At 40.0% G+C, this 19631-nt stretch overlaps 3 long non-coding RNA genes across 3 annotated transcripts; 2 read left to right on the forward strand and 1 right to left on the reverse strand.

Moving 5' to 3' along the window:
- The first annotated feature begins 4449 nt into the window (after positions 1–4449).
- On the forward strand, positions 4450–5269 carry LOC119882964. Its single transcript, XR_005440570.1, has 2 exons — positions 4450–4637; positions 4823–5269. It is a non-coding gene; the product is annotated as an uncharacterized LOC119882964 (long non-coding RNA).
- Positions 5270–5274: 5 nt separating this feature from the next.
- LOC119882965 lies at positions 5275–6532 on the reverse strand. Its single transcript, XR_005440571.1, has 3 exons — positions 6086–6532; positions 5744–5941; positions 5275–5525 (listed from the first exon to the last, which is right to left on the reverse strand). It is a non-coding gene; the product is annotated as an uncharacterized LOC119882965 (long non-coding RNA).
- Positions 6533–18802: 12270 nt separating this feature from the next.
- LOC119882963 lies at positions 18803–19608 on the forward strand. Its single transcript, XR_005440569.1, has 2 exons — positions 18803–18995; positions 19181–19608. It is a non-coding gene; the product is annotated as an uncharacterized LOC119882963 (long non-coding RNA).
- The last annotated feature ends 23 nt before the right edge of the window (positions 19609–19631 follow it).

The following is a 19631-nucleotide window of genomic DNA, read 5'->3' on the forward strand; positions in this document are numbered from 1 at the left end:
TAACTCTGTCTCTAATCAGCTACCTGTTTACTGGTTTCCACTTATTATTTATTTATTCACCATTCTCTATTTCAGTACTGTTCATACTATATCACCCCCGAACGGGGAACAGAGGAGTTGGAGCCAGCAGACGAGGAACGGGAAAAAGCCTCATCAGTCCCGATGCCCTCGGAAATGTCGCGCTGGGAGCCCCATGACCGAAGCCGCCGCGCAGCCTCAGCGACCACCGGGCCCGAGCCACAGGGAGAACGCATCCGGTCGTCTTCAGAAAAGAGAGAAAGAAAACAAAAGGCCTCGCAATGGCCGCAAGCAGCCCCCTCGAGAGCCTGGGCACGCGGCATCCCCAGACAGGAAACACACAGGGCATGAGTGTCCCCAGCCGTGATGTAGCGAGGGCATGGAAAAACACACTGCCTGAACTGCTGACCAGCCTTCTCCTCTGCTTCTCCTTCCAGGTATCTAGATCTTCTCATGGTTGCTTTCTTCTGAGTAGTCTCGAACATGCCAGAGTGCCTGCTGAATAGAAAAAAGCTAATGTGTCCGGTGTGCCGGCGTGCTTATATACGCCTCCAGTTACGCCGTCACACGCTACCGTTCTAGCAACGCCAATAGGATTGGAGTAGTTCATTCATGATTTCAGCCCTGCCACACCCAGAGGTGTTCCCATAGTGTCGTCACCGACGCAGTTCGAGTTCCCTCGAAGGGGAACCATTCCTTTTTCGGAGGTTGTCTTGTTGTTACCTACATGTACATTAAAGGTTGAAAAACTATGGTTTTCCAAGAATGAATCAAATGTTACCCACATGTGAAAGGAGGCACATGCATGCGAGTTAAACTCTTCTCTGTTAAATGCTACACAATAAGAAACTGACTTGACAGTGTAACTGCCTGGGTTATTTTTATGATTCAATAACTGAAAAGGTAATTTGAATTAGATATTTCTTAACGATGCAGTCATTGATGACATACATTGTAGCAATTACCTGTGGTGTGAAAAAATGCATGCACTCATGAAAACAGCAGGAAATTAACAGTGGGTACAACTGGACTTCATGAGTATCCTGAAATGGGAGAGTTGACCTCATCCCTCCAGGGCGACTGTTCTCACAGCTAGATCCCAATCAACAACAACCACAGACAATGAGGCTCTTTATCTGTATGTGCAGAAAGCAAATGAGGATAAAAACATTCCAGTGACACAACAGAGCTTGTTGTCGAAATATTAAGTAATAGTATTATTACATCTCACATATTTCCAAATTGACAGGCCTTTTAAAATCTCAAAATAGCAAGCTATAAAGCATTGCAGAACAGAACTCAAAGGTCAAGAGATCACAGCCAGACACTTAGACAGTGATGAGCAGGGGAAAGCAACTCGTAGATGAGAGATGTATAATTGCTTTCAAAATAACGCTGTCATGTAGATTTCATGTCCAGCTGCTGTTTATACATTGTGTGTCAGGATAATTAACATAACTTTGGAACTCCCTGAACACGTCAGCTGTGAGGAATAAAAGCTGCTTCCTTGCAGTATGTTTGGATTGAAGGAGGACATAATGTTTGGAGTTGTTTCTGTGAGGGCTTACTGCACAGACAGGGGCTTCTCTATGGCGCGACTAACTGCTGGAGATGCCATAGTGTTGTGTCTCAGGGGATGACAGATACAGGCAGCACAGTGCAGTCATTGATTAAATGCTTTCCTATTTCTCTGTTTTTGCTCAATAAATCTACTAATGGCTCCAGTCTTTCTTTTGAGGTTATCTCAAAAGATGAACCCCACCAGTCACATGTAGGGCTGAAACGATTCATCGATTAAATCGATTAATTTGATTACTAAAATGCATCGACGCAAATTATTAGGCTTTAATCCACATAACTGTATAGCACACTGTTTCACACGGACATTTATTACTGTCGCACATCGCGCTTACGCTGTGTGAACATGACGTGATTATGATGCCGCTGTTTGCAAAGTGGAGGAAGAGAGAGAAAATAGCAAGAGATGAAGAAGAAAGTGTCCAAAGTATGGGATTATTTCAAGCTAAAAGAAAACAACAACTCCGTAATGTTACAGTCCGTCCACTGTAAAACGAAACTTATGTCGCCTAATGTTACCGCAACAGCACAACACCTGATCAGAAAGCACCTAGGTTTATGCCACCAGACCCCAGACAAAGTAAGAGTAACAGCAACTTTAGCATTTAACTGAAATCAAGATTGATTGTTGAGTTGAAGTTAGCTAGCCAAAGTTCTCAGCTGAAAATGTATACACGTGCATTTGTTATTCTCCGCCTGAGCTGTGAGTTTGGGTTGTAACGTTACACTCATGAGTTAACTGGGTGTCGGGGAGCTGCACCTTAATATAACTTGTAAATCACAAGGTGATGTTTGTGTTGGTAAAGCAGCTGTCTGTTTGCTGTATGACACAGTATGAATTTCCGAAAGGACTAATAAATATCAATCATCTATAAACGTACACAGCTGATCCCGTTACCAGGGTGGGGGTAGGGGGCGGCGACGCCAAGCAAAAGTACTTCTTAAACGAAGCATCAATGAATCAATGAAATAATCTATAGAAGCTTGTCAGTACAAACAGACACATAGAACATGCTCAAAATAAAAAACATTGTGACATTGTGTAATTAGTAATTATACCGTAAATATTATAACTAGTGTAGTTTACAGCAGCAGGCATATCCCTCGACTACACAAGACTGAATTCATGACACTTCATGATGTAGTGTGTGTGTCCATGTGGGGATATGCTGTGTACTACAGTAGGCATGTAGTGTGTTAGTAGACACACACACACACACACACACACACACACTACTTCATACAGTCATTAATTAAGTGTGGTGTTATGAATTGCATTGTGGCAACAAAGGTAGTAGACAGGATAATTAGCCTGCAATTTATTTGTAATTGCAATGAGAAAATGTGTTTTTGAAGGGTTAAAAATTATCAAAGAAAACAAGAGCATGGCAGCTCACCACCTCACATGGTGTTAAAGGCAGTCAGACAGCTGTTGCAGAACAAGTCGATCAGAAGTTCAGCGAAGGATTTTGACATAAACTTCCATATTCTGACTCTGTACTGTCAAAAGACTACCAGAGAAGAAACCGAAAGTTAGACAGCCAAGCAAATCACTCTGGATGGATGAAAGATGTTCTTTGTTGACTTCCTGAAGCATTTCAGTGAACATGCAAAGTGCTTTGAAGGAGAAGCCTTGTTTCCTCCTTTTGGAGAACCACTAGTGTCATCTGTCTATTGATGGACTCAATTATTCCAAAGAAAATGGTATAATTATGCTGTCATTCCCACCTCACTGTTCACATTGGCTTTTTTACTGACATTTTTTTACAGTTGTAGTAATTGTGTTCTTTTTTTGACATTCCAGTGTGACAAATTACCTAGTGATGGCGCAAACTGTCACAAGTGCACACCCTGTATTCAACAGTCTACAAGTTCATATCAAGATGTAATGAATACAAAATATGTGCTTCCTTCATTTGGTATGGTGTTATTGAGATGTATGGTGCCCAGTAAATGCTAGACAGTGTTAAAAATGTGACAGCATATACCATGCTGTTCCCTACCTATTGTGAAACTGTATTGTGCTGTATTGTGAACATTCATTTCACAAGACAGCTAATTTACCATGATATTCTTGATTGCTACTGAGAATCTCTTTTGATGGCGATGAGAAAATCTGCTCTTCAATTGAGAAAAGAATGAACTTAATTAGAATGCAAATGTATGTGTTAGGGAAAAAGGACTGCCATAGTCACTGCAAATGATTATCATTCTCTCCTTGTATCTGATGTATTTATCAGGAGCAAACAAGTGGCATAACTACTGATGACAAACGCAGCTGAATGAATGACCCAATTACCTACTTCAAACTTTCAATTCAAACTGCATCGCCATACCTAATCAGAATGCATGTTTATGATGAGATGCCAATCCTACTTGCACACTGTGAAAAAGATCTGCAGAAGATGCTTAACGTTGGGGCAGAATGGTGCTGAAGTGGAGACCGGTACAGTAACGCAGCAATTAGATGCAAGAAGTGCAGCTACTTTAATGAAAAACAACCACAGTGTAGAGCCTTATTTAAAGCAGAATTGAACCAAACGTCAAAGTTCTCTGTGTGCATATTACATTCAGGACAGAAGACAAAGCCCTTAAGTCAAACTGTTGCACAACAATGATACAAGCAGAATGAACTCAGAGATAAACTGATACAAAGGAAGCTCCTAAGTCAACTGCATATGAGGGTCTTCAAAAATGTGTTATTTGAGAGCTTTCCATTTTGAAGTCTCAACTACTGTATGCCCAAAAAGCCTCCATTTCTGTTGATCTCTTTTTTCTCTCCATTGGTGGCTGACATAACTGTTAACCTTAAACCACACCCATGAAGGATAAATGGGTGTGGGTTGCAAGCCCCACCGGCCATTTGATCCAGACATTTTCCAACTACACATAACTCCCATCCACTTCAAGTGAGACAGAAAGCCACTATGGAAGGAGGCCAGAGCCCTGCTGTTACTCCAACCTACCTAGGATGGTCCATCTTTAATACTTTATGCTGTTGTGTGCCTCTGGGGATTGCCGCTGTCTTCTACTCCTGTAGGGTAGGTAACTTTCCTGAACATCAAACTTTTTTTAGTCTGTATCTGCTGCTTTCTATTCCTGTATTCCAAGAGATACCCTAGAAATCAAAACAGTTTTAGTGTATTGCAACTGTGTAAATAAATTATTTTTTACAAAACTGAATTGCATGCAAATTTAAACTAATTCTGTTACTTGTTTTTTAAAGGCACAAAATGCTAATGCTGTTGGAGAATCAGCGACAGCCATGGATGCATCAAGGACAGCCAAGATTCTAAATGTTATTGGACTTGTCTGTGGAGTGATTTTAATCATCATTGTCATCCTTGTAAAATACCTTCAGTATTAATAACATCATTAAAGTTACCTGTTTTTGCAGGCAGAGTTGTTAGAATGTCAGCTAAGCTTTTGTTACGATAAAAATGTTCCCCTCCTCCACACGCAGGACCACTAAATAGAAACAGATATCTGTATGTGTGTGCGCACAAGTCTTTGTCTGTGTTCCTCTTTCAAATAAGTGCCTATTAACACATCCCAGGAATTCTGTTATAATGCACTGCTTGTGATGGTAAAAGCCAAAATGTGATTTGTATAAGGAAAAAGCTGCTTCTGGTTTACAATGGAATGCTTCAAAAAATAAACACTCCAAAAAGAATTTTCTTTGTGATCAGTGATTTTAAGAGTTTAATCATTTCATGAATAATGTTCAGTGATAAGGAAAAGATGACCAAAAAAAAAATTGGTATGCAAAATCACTTGCACTAAAATCGAGGGGAAAATGACTCCACATATGTTTACCCAATCTGGTCTTTGCCTTTCTCTGTGGCTTCAGAGCTCTCCTTTCTCAAAATTCCTTCAAGATGTGAGAACAGAGAGGTTTCTCTGTGTTTCCTTTGAAGTTCGTCAACTTCCTGCTCCATAATAGAAAACAGACACACAACAAGATCCATGCAAGGTGGCCATGGTTACTCACAATTATTATACTGCAACTCTTCACAATTCAACAACAATTCTGACAAATTATATTTTGAACAACCGTGCTTATATCTGAACTATCTGAAAAAAGAAGGTAAAATAACCAACATGTAAACAATGCTTTATGTAATGATCAAAGAGGAAATATTCTTACATCTTCAGACAGCAATGCTCTGCTTGGTTTGTGAAGCCTGTGAAGCAGAGAGGCAGCATAAGAGTCTGACAGTGTCCCCCTCAAGTCCCCTGAAGGGGCCTCACTGTCTTGAAACCATACACACAAATTGGCTTCCTGTGCAGAGGGGGGCACGTCCAGTCTGGCCTGAAACAGCTCCCCTAGACATGCCTGCAGTATCTGTGATAATTAAACAAAACAAAACAAATGAATTTCATAACTTTATTTGAAGCTAAATTTGAAATCAAAATGTACTTACAGTTTCCAGTAACAGTTTTCCGAACTGTTTATGATTCATGCACACTTGTGAGTGTTTGTCTATACCTTGAAGAAAAGCCTCTGGAAGGCAGGACTGGAGTCAGAGATTATGTCTTTGACTGTGATATGGGACAGACAGTGGAGCAGCAGCAGAGAGAATCCTCCAACTGACTGGAGCCTCTGGCGACGGACAAAGAGCGTCTCCTCTGCCTCCTGTCAACAGACCAGTCATTCACATGCATATGAGAGTTATTTTCACTAGCACATTACAGCTGCACAAAGACATATACAGTACATGCACAATTCAATGGTAAGAAACAAGCAGGGCGCTGCATTTCATTACATGAACAATAAAATGTTGTGTCTTGCCAGTTGAAAGGAAATTAAAGGAGTCGTTTTACTGTTTAGTTTTATGACAGAAATAAACAAATGAGAAAATACAACAAATGGCCACTAAGAGGGCAAGGATCGATTAAAATGTGTCTCTTTAAATGCACTAGATGGAAGCTGGAGTAAACCTATCTTTGTGCCATACTACATAAGCAGCAGATATGAAAAAGGTGGTGGTGGGATATAACTAAGCACATGTACACCAGTACTGTTCTTGAGTACAATTTTTAGGTATTTGTACTTTACTTGATTATTTCCATTTTATGCTAATTTATATTTTGCTACAGTTTGGAAACCAATATTATACTTTTTATTTTACGACGATTTATTAGACAACATTACTTACTAGTTACTTTGCAGATTCAAGTTAAAACATTTAAAATAAACAATACATTATAATTGTAAGTATGGATTGATGGGTGAAGAGAGACAGTGTGTTTTGTGTCCACAGACCAGTAGGGCTGAGCACGATGTTCTATAAAGCCTTTCACTGGCGGGACTATCCACTGAATGCCCCTTCAGCATTAGTGAAGGCTCCAAAAAGATGTAAACAGCAGATGGGCACATCAAACTGCTGTTGTGGTGTTGTCTGAGCTGTTTTGCTGTAAATTCTGGTACTAAGAAAGTTTAGTCAGAGTGCAGAGGGAGGTGCTGTTGGTCACTAGAATTATTATCTACTATAATACTGTTGTGTCATTGTCTCCTTTACAAGTTTTCCCTCCAGTATTTTTGATTTTGATCCTCTTTCATCACTCAAAATTGTCAGAGAGAGTCTCATTTACAATTATAATGGTAGTATTCCTTGGTGGAAGAAGTATTCACATCCTTTACTTAAGTAAAAGTAGGAAAACAACAAAATACTCCTGCATTCAAAATGTACCCCAACTGAAAGTATTAACAGCAAAATAATACAATTATATTATAAAAAATGTTTCAGTACTCATTGGAAAGCAGAATGTAATAATAATAAACACTTTTATTATAGTATGTCATAATATTGGATTATCATAACTGATGTATTAACATGTAAACAGCATTTTAATGTTGTATTGTGGTGGAGCTAATCTAAACAATGCATTTTACCATTTAAAACTATGTATTGTATTTTATAAGCTGATGATACAGTTTGGGGTGGTGATAATACACATGCCTTTGGTGTGAGAGACCCGGATTCAATTCCCCACTGTGACCCATCTACCACTGTGTCCCTGAGCAAGACACTTAACCCGTAGTTATATTTATAAACCCACTTGTAGGCTATCAATATAATACATTATGACAGCGACCGCCGGGCCCGAGCCACGGGGAGAACGCATCCGGTCGTCTTCAGAAAAGAGAGAAAGAAAAGAAAAGGCTTCGCAATGGCCGCAAGCAGCCCCCTCGAGAGCTGCCTGGGCATGCGGCATCCCCAGACAGGAAACACACAGGGCATGAGTGTCCCCAGCCGTGATGTAGCGAGGGCATGGAAAAACACACTGCCTGAACTGCTGACCAGCCTTCTCCTCTGCTTCTCCTTCCAGGTATCTAGATCTTCTCATGGTTGCTTTCTTCTGAGTAGTCTCGAACATGCCAGAGTGCCTGCTGAATAGAAAAAAGCTAATGTGTCCGGTGTGCCGGCGTGCTTATATACGCCTCCAGTTACGCCGTCACGCGCTACCGTTCTAGCAACGCCAATAGGATTGGAGTAGTTCATTCATGATTTCAGCCCTGCCACGCCCAGAGGTGTTCCCATAGTGTCGTCACCGACGCAGTTCGAGTTCCCTCGAAGGGGAACCATTCCTTTTTCGGAGGTTGTCTTGTTGTTACCTACATGTACATTAAAGGTTGAAAAACTATGGTTTTCCAAGAATGAATCAAATGTTACCCACATGTGAAAGGAGGCACATGCATGCGAGTTAAACTCTTCTGTGTTAAATGCTACACAATAAGAAACTGACTTGACAGTGTAACTGCCTGGGTTATTTTTATGATTCAATAACTGAAAAGGTCATTTGAATTAGATATTTCTTAACGATGCAGTCATTGATGACATACATTGTAGCAATTACCTGTGGTGTGAAAAAATGCACTCATGAAAACAGCAGGAAATTAACAGTGGGTACAACTGGACTTCATGAGTATCCTGAAATGGGAGAGTTGACCTCATCCCTCCAGGGCGACTGTTCTCACAGCTAGATCCCAATCAACAACAACCACAGACAATGAGGCTCTTTATCTGTATGTGCAGAAAGCAAATGAGGATAAAAACATTCCAGTGACACAACAGAGCTTGTTGTCGAAATATTAAGTAATAGTATTATTACATCTCACATATTTCCAAATTGACAGGCCTTTTAAAATCTCAAAATAGCAAGCTATAAAGCATTGCAGAACAGAACTCAAAGGTCAAGAGATCACAGCCAGACACTTAGACAGTGATGAGCAGGGGAAAGCAACTCGTAGATGAGAGATGTATAATTGCTTTCAAAATAACGCTGTCATGTAGATTTCATGTCCAGCTGCCGTTTATACATTGTGTGTCAGGATAATTAACATAACTTTGGAACTCCCTGAACACGTCAGCTGTGAGGAATAAAAGCTGCTTCCTTGCAGTATGTTTGGATTGAAGGAGGACATAATGTTTGGAGTTGTTTCTGTGAGGGCTTACTGCACAGACAGGGGCTTCTCTATGGCGCGACTAACTGCTGGAGATGCCATAGTGTTGTGTCTCAGGGGATGACAGATACAGGCAGCACAGTGCAGTCATTGATTAAATGCTTTCCTATTTCTCTGTTTTTGCTCAATAAATCTACTAATGGCTCCAGTCTTTCTTTTGAGGTTATCTCAAAAGATGAACCCCACCAGTCACATGTAGGGCTGAAACGATTCATCGATTAAATCGATTAATTTGATTACTAAAACATAATACATAACTGTATAGCACACTGTTTCACACGGACATTTATTACTGTCGCACATCGCGCTTACGCTGTGTGAACATGACGTGATTATGATGACGCTGTTTGCAAAGTGGAGGAAGAGAGAGAAAATAGCAAGACATGAAGAAGAAAGTCTCCAAAGTATGGGATTATTTCAAGCTAAAAGAAAACAACAACTCCGTAATGTTACAGTCCGTCCACTGTAAAACGAAACTTATGTCGCCTAATGTTACCGCAACAGCACAACACCTGATCAGAAAGCACCTAGGTTTATGCCACCAGACCCCAGACAAAGTAAGAGTAACAGCAACTTTAGCATTTAACTGAAATCAAGATTGATTGTTGAGTTGAAGTTAGCTAGTGTTGAGTTTTAAAAAGTTACAACAAACTTAATGTACTCCAGTGTTTCAGTGCTTTCCTTCAAATGTAAACCTGCAGGATTTTAGGCCAAACGATTGCATTAGAATGTTGATTAAACCATTGTTTGCATCCTCTTTGTAATGTAAAGAAGACGGACACCTCTTTGTTTAGTGCCAGAAGGACAGTTTTTTGACTGTTTCATTGACACTTAAGATAGGGTGTCAACCATTTTGTAGACAAGCCCTGTTGTTCTCCATGATTAGTTTAGAGCAAAAGACTGTTTATTCCTGTAGATTGAAGGGGGTTTCACGTCTGGGAATTGGCGCTCTTTTTCGACCAAAAGTAACATAGAGCAGTAAGGTACACCCTTCCTAATTGGGTGACGAAGAAGTGACCAAACGACCAATGGCTATGGTCCTGGGCCATTTGGAGGAAAAGACATACCTGGAGGATATTAACAGTTCATTTTGCGAGAATCAGGACTGTAAGCTGTAAATCTGAAAAGAGGAACAACTTTCCAGTCCACTGCAGTGTTTTTGTTTTGTTGTTTGTTCTGTAATGCCATCTTTTATTCACCTATTTTTTATTAAATTTTCTTGTTAATTTTCATCAGATCCAGCCTCTCCTTTCTCAAAATCTGAAAAAAACGCAACAATTGGTGACCCCGACGTGATTTTGAGAAAAGGGACAGGACAGGACAAAACTTCAGACGGAGAACGGACGACTGCCTGATTCTCACACGGGCCCAAATATCGAAAGGTAAGAACAGAGACCTGTTTTATCAAAATTCTGTATAGGTTATATAGGAGATTTTAGGTGTGAGAATCAAGCAGCGTCTACTCCGTAAGTCTGTTAATATTTTAAAGTGATTTAAAGTGAAAATACCGATTGTTAAATATCATTCGAGATGGCAATATAGAACAATAGTATGTTATTGTTTGTCTGAAGCTTAAAAGCCTGTATGAAGGTCCATGGTATGTTATTGGTTATTTAAAGATTAAAAGCCTGTATGAAGGTCCATGGTAAATAGTGCACATTAGAAAAATTTTAAATAGAAAGACCGTGGGGCCGGCGACAGAGACAGTCTCTGTGAGGCACGAAGGCGGGAATAAGTCTTTTTGAAAAAGCCAGGGTGAAGCCCTGTGAGGGAGTAGGGGTTGGTAAACGGGAAGCGCGGTGACGACGGCTTCTTAGTCCCATACAAAGACCTCTCATTTTCTGCCTTTGTGATCCTAGAGGTAAAAAATAAAACCTGTATGTAGGTCGAGAATTCTCTGAATTTTTCGTAGTCTTTTCGGGAGTATAGAAAACAGTAGCGCCATCTACCTATTTTTGCGCTACCTAGAGTTTCGAAAATTCAGGGTTTTTTCGGGGGTACAGAAGGGAGAAGCGCAGTCTTGTTCCTTTTGTATCGCCTAGTATTAAGTGTGAAAAACCTGTATGAAGGTTCGGTACCTTCCGAGGTCCGAGGTCACAAGAGTGAGCCTAGTATTGTGTGTGAAAATAGGTATCAATTGAATATAGGTCTGTACATACTGTAAATAAGTAAAATCTTTGTAAATAAGGATTGTTTGCATTGAAATCAGGAGTCAAAAGGAGTGAAACAAAGCAGTGTTTCAAAAAACTGTTTTGTGGTGACTGAGCAATGTTTTTTTTGTTTGTTTGTTTGTGTTTTGAAAAAACTTTGTTGAGATATTGGTTGATTCAGATATTCAACTCTTATGACTCTCTCATGACTGCTTCTGAGGTGAATTAAGTTGAAATCAATCAGTACCTTGAGTTCTATTTTTATTTTATTTTTGCATAGGGTAAAAAAAAAAAAAAAAAAATGGTGACATCTCCAAATCCCCAGCCGCAACTGACGGGAGGGCAGGAACACGCCCACTGGGATTCAAAAGGGTTTTTGGACAGATCATGGGCAGCTGGATGAAATAATACAAGTTGCAGAAGAACCACCTAACCCTAAAAGGATTGATGGTGAGGGCTACATCAAAGAGACAGCCAAGTGAAAAAAGGGGACATGGTGACAGAAAGAGGGAGATGGAAAACACAGTTCGAACAGAACAATACAAGCAGAACAGGAAGTGTCTGCACCGGAACACCAATGAGAAGACCTGTTCATCCTTCCTTCTCCACCCCAGATCAAGGACAAATGTGTAGAGAGAATGAGTGCACTGGAGATGGAGCCTTCAGGCTCAGGGAGGAAGCCACAATGCTGGGAAGTGAAAGACAGAGACTGAGGCAGAGACAAACAGAAGAGGAGAAGAGAAAGATGAAGAGTAAGAAAAAGCCTAGAAAACATAGGACTGGTTATGACAGTGAAGGACAAGAAGAATGTGAAGAAGAAAATGAAAGGAAGAAGAAGGGATGTGTGACACATCCAGAGAGGAAGGAAAAAGGTGAAGACACCTCCAGTGATTCTTCTGAGTCAGCAAAAGAGGACAACAAAACATGCATACTCAGACTAAGGGGCAAAGTAAAGGTTGCCCTGCCCCCCACCACATCTGAAGGAGATAACAAAACAGAGGGAGGAGCATGCCATCCAACTACTCCCAGATGCCAATGACTGCCTGGGAAGAGGAACAAGGTCCAGAAGAATCCTGGCCACACGCACCATCTGGGGGCCTCACTGTGCAGTTTCCAGGGGTCCAGTCAGTACAAAAATAGGATGCAGCAGAAAGCAGTGAGCAGCACATAGGCCTAGACACAGACCCACACGTAGACACCACTGATGGGAGGGATAAACCAGTATTTACATAAACACCCTAGTCTGATTTCTTGTAGACTCAGAAGCAGAAGTTTCATTGATTAAATCTAAAGTGCTCCATAATGCTCATAGAACATGAATTTCTCATTCCTGACACAGATGTTGAAACAGCCATCAAACCTATTTACATGTAGACATAGATATTTTACACACATTTATTTTTTAGGGAAAAGAAAATACCAGTTGTGAAATGCTCTTCTTACACCATGCAAACTCCCCCATCCTGCCTCTAGAGAAAAGGGTCTGCTGGTAGTTTTTCAAGATCTTAGGGAAATAAATAAATGACCTTATGGGGTAAAGCTATTGTCGTTGGTTCTAATGGCTCCATGTTGATTTTCTGTGATTGATTCAGCAAAATGTACATTTAAGCATTAAGTTTTCATCCTGACTCAAGATTCAGTTTTGTCTTCACATTTTTGCAATGGGTGATGATTATATTTGTGTGTATCTCCCAAAACAGGAGATTGTCAAAGTGACACAGTGTCACTATTAGGTTCTTAGCAGAGAACTGTCATAAAGATTTTTCAAATAATAAGGTGGATTTCGTTCCAAACGGGGTGCGTTTTTAATTTGGATCACAAATCAGGTACAGGAAATCCAGTATTTTCCAAAGACCACAATACTAAATTCTCTTGGCTCTAGCAGGCTAGTGCCTTTTATGGATTGTAATTTTTCCTTTGTGGAGATCTCCACCCCAGACATGGGGAAACAGCTGGCCATTGACTGATTCTTATTTTTTGATTTTGAACTGCTAGGCAGACACATTTTTCACTGACTTAAAAGCATTTTGACCAACTTTTGACTGACTTTGACTGGAAGCAGGATTCTGTCCAGCTCTTCTTTTGTTTCAGACTGTTTGACGCAGCTAAATCTTTCTAACCTTAACTCTGCTTTTTGTTTTGTAGATGGAGTCAGTGCGGGCAGCTATGTGACTTGATTTGTAGCATATGGTTCTTTGTCACCCTATAACAACACAGTATGCATTTTGATTCCCAGCATGCATTAAAATTGCCTTTTCTCTTCAACAGGTCCGGCTCACCAAGAATTTCTAATCAACCGATTGTTTACATTCTTTCCTCACCTGCCTTCTACTGCTGTATGCAAATTGTAGGCCCATACAGGTTTCTAACGACCCGGTAATGCTGCCCTGCTTTATCCTAACTGCATATGCTTTCTACTGTATTTTTTTTCCCTTTAAAGATGTCTCCTAGCATTGATACATGGTTCTTCACCGTGTATCAAAAGGAGGGATGGGGAATTGTAAATATTATGGTGCGCACCAAGGGTTTTGGGTTTCTAATTTAATAATTTTTTTGAGTGGTGTGTTGAAAATGTTGTGTTTAATTGTTGAAACTAATCGACTAACAAAACTAATGAACTAATGCCCCACAACATCCAGACAAGCAGCGAAAGCAGTGAGACCATCACCAGACAGTTAAGATCATCCCAGGTGATACGGCCAACTTCAACTGCCGCCAGGGTAGTTGAGAGGGACACATGGGTCCATGCATCACAGTGCGAAGTGTTTCCCCAGCGAGGATGCCCTCCAACAACACAGACAATGGCTGCAGTGCTCACCACTGTCCTGGTCAGCACAGCTAGGGTACTCCAACACCAGCTCAACAAGATGGCAGACGTTTTTCTACAAGGAGCTCTCAACAAACAGACTCCACTAGTACTCATATAACCACAACACTGACACAGATTATTTGATTCATTTGCACTCACCAGTCGAACTGATGTCATTTACACTGATTTTCACATTCACACTGTTTCACACAAGGAAGGGAAATAACTGTCATAACCAGTGAAGATGCAAGAAGAGGATGCAGAGGGGAGACGTAACATTGGCATGTTACCAACGCAGGAGGAAGAGGACAGAAGAAGAGAGATTCAGAAAAACCACAAATAAACCATGTAACCAAGAGAACACCACCTTACACATTGCACACCCACTCAAGCCCCCTCCCAATCAATAGAGGAGGTTAGAACTGATTTGGCCATGCTGTGAACATGAATTAGGATTATACACAGCAGATCCAGAAATGTTGACTCTGGTAGTTTAAGAAAACTCAATCATTCTCTATTTATATTTTATTTTTTGTTTGTTTTCTTTTTCCTTCCACATTTACCTCATTTGTTTTGAATCACAGTTTCACCAGCAAGACAAAAATGGAATTCAAGGGAGGGAATAAATTTAGGCACCTAGAGTTTTGTGGGATAAAGGGAACAATATCAACTTTAGCCGTAATCATTTCTCTAGTTATAACAATAATTCTATAGTCTCATCTCCAGAAAATAGGTCAACCACAGAACCCATTCAGCCCATTAATACTGCACACATAATAAACTCTATCCCACCAAACAGTACAAATTTCACAAAAGATTTAGAAGACCCAGGAAGATTGCTCAACCCATGGAAGACGAAGAGTCAGATAGTGAGGTCAGAGAAGAGGAAGATGATTTCTTTGCTTAAATCATGATTTGATTTTACAACTTCTGACATTTCAATGACATAATTGTAGATATGCTAAGTCTAATAGTGATTTCACACCAATAAATGGTGTGAAAGGAGGGATTGTTGAGTTTTAAAAAGTTACAACAAACTTAATGTACTCCAGTGTTTCAGTGCTTTCCTTCAAATGTAAACCTGCAGGATTTTAGGCCAAACGATTGCATTAGAATGTTGATTAAACCATTGTTTGCATCCTCTTTGTAATGTAAAGAAGACGGACACCTCTTTGTTTAGTGCCAGAAGGACAGTTTTTTGACTGTTTCATTGACACTTAAGATAGGGTGTCAACCATTTTGTAGACAAGCCCTGTTGTTCTCCATGATTAGTTTAGAGCAAAAGACTGTTTATTCCTGTAGATTGAAGGGGGTTTCACGTCTGGGAATTGGCGCTCTTTTTCGACCAAAAGTAACATAGAGCAGTAAGGTACACCCTTCCTAATTGGGTGACGAAGAAGTGACCAAACGACCAATGGCTATGGTCCTGGGCCATTTGGAGGAAAAGACATACCTGGAGGATATTAACAGTTCATTTTGCGAGAATCAGGACTGTAAGCTGTAAATCTGAAAAGAGGAACAACTTTCCAGTCCACTGCAGTGTTTTTGTTTTGTTGTTTGTTCTGTAATGCCATCTTTTATTCACCTATTTTTTATTAAATTTTCTTGTTAATTTTCATCAGATCCAGCCTCTCCTTTCTCAAAATCTGAAAAAAACGCAACACTAGCCAAAGTTCTCAGCTGAAAATGTATACACGTGCATTTGTTATTCTCCGCCTGAGCTGTGAGTTTGGGTTGTAACGTTACACTCATGAGTTAACTGGGTGTCGGGGAGCTGCACCTTAATATAACTTGTAAATCACAAGGTGATGTTTGTGTTGGTAAAGCAGCTGTCTGTTTGCTGTATGACACAGTATGAATTTCCGAAAGGACTAATAAATATCAATCATCTATAAACGTACACAGCTGATCCCGTTACCAGGGTGGGGGTAGGGGGCGGCGGCGCCAAGCAAAAGTACTTCTTAAACGAAGCATCAATGAATCAATGAAATAACCTATAGAAGCTTTGACTACTAAAATCATCGTTAGCTGCAGCCTTAGGCACGTGACAGCTTGCCTCAGTACAAACAGACACATAGAACATGCTCAAAATAAAAAACATTGTGACATTGTGTAATTAGTAATTATACTGTAAATATTATAACTAGTGTAGTTTACAGCAGCAGGCATATCCCTCGACTACACAAGACTGAATTCATGACACTTCATGATGTAGTGTGTGTGTCCATGTGGGGATATGCTGTGTACTACAGTAGGCATGTAGTGTGTTAGTAGACACACACACACACACACACACACACACACACTACTTCATACAGTCATTAATTTAGTGTGGTGTTATGAATTGCATTGTGGCAACAAAGGTAGTAGACAGGATAATTAGCCTGCAATTTATTTGTAATTGCAATGAGAAAATGTGTTTTTGAAGGGTTAAAAATTATCAAAGAAAAACAAGAGCATGGCAGCTCACCACCTCACATGGTGTTAAAGGCAGTCAGACAGCTGTTGCAGAACAAGTTGATCAGAAGTTCAGCGAAGGATTTTGACATAAACTTCCATATTCTGACTCTGTACTGTCAAAAGACTACCAGAGAAGAAACCGAAAGTTAGACAGCCAAGCAAATCACTCTGGATGGATGAAAGATATGTTCTTTGTTGACTTCCTGAAGCATTTCAGTGAACATGCAAAGTGCTTTGAAGGAGAAGCCTTGTTTCCTCCTTTTGGAGAACCACTAGTGTCATCTGTCTATTGATGGACTCAATTATTCCAAAGAAAATGGTATAATTATGCTGTCATTCCCACCTCACTGTTCACATTGGCTTTTTTACTGACATTTTTTACAGTTGTAGCAATTGTGTTCTTTTTTTGACATTCCAGTGTGACAAATTACCTACTGATGGCGCAAATTGTCAAAGTGCACACCCTGTATTCAACAGTCTACAACAGGGGTATTCAATTAGATTTCAAAGAGGTCCAGTTAGAGAAAATTTCCTGAAGCAAAGGTCCGGAACATCAAAACGACGAACTTGCGTCATCATTCAGTACTATAACCTATAGTTGTATCAACACATGTTTTTAGTCAACAACGGACTGTCAAATCAAATAATATTTCAGTCAGTTTTCACATCAAACTGGAAGGATAATAAATAATAACTATTCAAATAATAAATTCTAAATTGAAGTAAACTAAATTAAAGTGCCTAATTTTTAGAGAAAAAAAAATAAAAAGTGTAGCTTGAAGTGATGAAGTGTAGTCTTAACCAATTTTATAATAAACACACAAATGAACAGCTGTAATGCCTCCTCTTCTCTTTCATTTCCTCTTACAGAGCTACCACTTTCCTACTTTCTGTTGTTCAGTGAGAAACGTCAGCTCCAGCTAGCATATTGGAGATCTATGAGATATTCTGGTTTTGAACTGCCCGTGGGAGGAATGTACATGTAAAAATCTGTACATTCTTGATTAAAAGTCATGTGAAATCTCTTTTATCTTTCGTCTCCTCAATTCGGGTGTGTTTCCAAAACGTCTCTGGTGAATCTCGCGGACTCGACTCGCAAGCATCGGTATGCACAGATTTGATTGGCTGAGCAGCGTCACATGAGACGATTGGAGCACATGCGATTGGTCTGAGAGTTTCCTGGTCCTATAAACCAGTACAGTAAATGCTAGAAAAGCTGCGCGGGTTAAAATAGAAACGCTCCGTCACGAGGTAGTAAGTCTCAATAATAAATGGGCTGTAGGTCGGCGGTCCGGAGAGGACGGCGGCTGGGTCCGGATCCGGACCGCGGTCCGCCTATTAGTGACCTCTGGTCTACAAGTTCATATCAAGATGTAATGAATACAAAATATGTGCTTCCTTCATTTGGTATGGTGTTATTGAGATGTATGGTGCCCAGTAAATGCTAGACAGTGTTAAAAATGTGACAGCATATACCATGCTGTTCCCTACATATTGTGAAACTGTATTTTGAACATTCATTTCACAAGACAGCTAATTTACCATGATATTCTTGATTGCTACTGGGAATCTCTTTTGATGGCGATGAGAAATTCTGCTCTTCAATTGAGAAAAGAATGAACTTAATTAGAATGCAAATGTATGTGTTAGGGAAAAAGGACTGCCATAGTCACTGCAAATGATTATCATTCTCTCCTTGTATCTGATGTATTTATCAGAAGCAAACAAGTGGCATAACTACTGATGACAAACGCAGCTGAATGAATGACCCAATTACCTACTTACAATTCAAACTGCATCGCCATACCTAATCAGAATGCATGTTTATGATGAGATGCCAATCCTACTTGCACACTGTGAAAAAGATCTGCAGAAGATGCTTAATGTTGGGGCAGAATGGTGCTGAAGTGGAGACCGGTACAGTAACGCAGCAATTAGATGCAAGAAGTGCAGCTACTTTAATGAAAAACAACCACTGTGTAGAGCCTTATTTAAAGCAGAATTGAACCAAACGTCAAAGTTCTCTGTGTGCATATTACATTCAGGACAGAAGACAAAGCCCTTAAGTCAAACTGTTGCGCAACAATGATGCAAGCAGAATGAACTCAGAGATAAACTGATACAAAGGAAGCTCCTAAGTCAACTGCATATGAGGGTCTTCAAAAATGTGTTATTTGAGAGCTTTCCATTTTGAAGTATCAACTACTGTATGCCCAAAAAGCCTCCATTTCTGTTGATCTCTTTTTTCTCTCCATTGGTGGCTGACATAACTGTTAACCTTAAACCACACCCATGAAGGATAAAAGGGTGTGGGTTGCAAGCCCCACCAGCCATTTGATCCAGACATTTTCCAACTACACATAACTCCCATCCACTTCAAGTGAGACAGAGAGCCACTATGGAAGGAGGCCAGAGCCCTGCTGTTACTCCAACCTACCTAGGATGGTCCATCTTTAATACTTTATGCTGTTGTCTGCCTCTGGGGATTGCCGCTGTCTTCTACTCCTGTAGGGTAGGTAACTTTCCTGAACATCAAACTTTTTTTAGTCTGTATCTGCTGCTTTCTATTCCTGTATTCCAAGAGATACTCTAGAAATCAAAACAGTTTTAGTGTATTGCAACTGTGTAAATAAATTAGTTTTTACAAAACTGAATTGCATGCAAATTTAAACTAATTCTGTTACTTGTTTTTTAAAGGCACAAAATGCTAATGCTGTTGGAGAATCAGCGACAGCCATGGATGCATCAAGGACAGCCAAGATTCTAAATGTTATTGGACTTGTCTGTGGAGTGATTTTAATCATCATTGTCATCCTTGTAAAATACCTTCAGTATTAATAACATCATTAAAGTTACCTGTTTTTGCAGGCAGAGTTGTTAGAATGTCAGCTAAGCTTTTGTTACGATAAAAATGTTCCCCTCCTCCACACGCAGGACCACTAAATAGAAACAGATATCTGTATGTGTGTGCGCACAAGTCTTTGTCTGTGTTCCTCTTTCAAATAAGTGCCTATTAACACATCCCAGGAATTCTGTTATAATGCACTGCTTGTGATGGTAAAAGCCAAAATGTGATTTGTATAAGGAAAAAGCTGCTTCTGGTTTACAATGGAATGCTTCAAAAATAAACACCCCAAAAAGAATTTTC

This window comes from Micropterus salmoides, unplaced genomic scaffold, assembly GCF_014851395.1.
Source record: "Micropterus salmoides isolate LMB-PRFRI ecotype aquatic unplaced genomic scaffold, ASM1485139v1 Ms_hic_scaffold_3, whole genome shotgun sequence".
NCBI classification, from domain to species: Eukaryota; Metazoa; Chordata; class Actinopteri; order Centrarchiformes; family Centrarchidae; genus Micropterus; species Micropterus salmoides.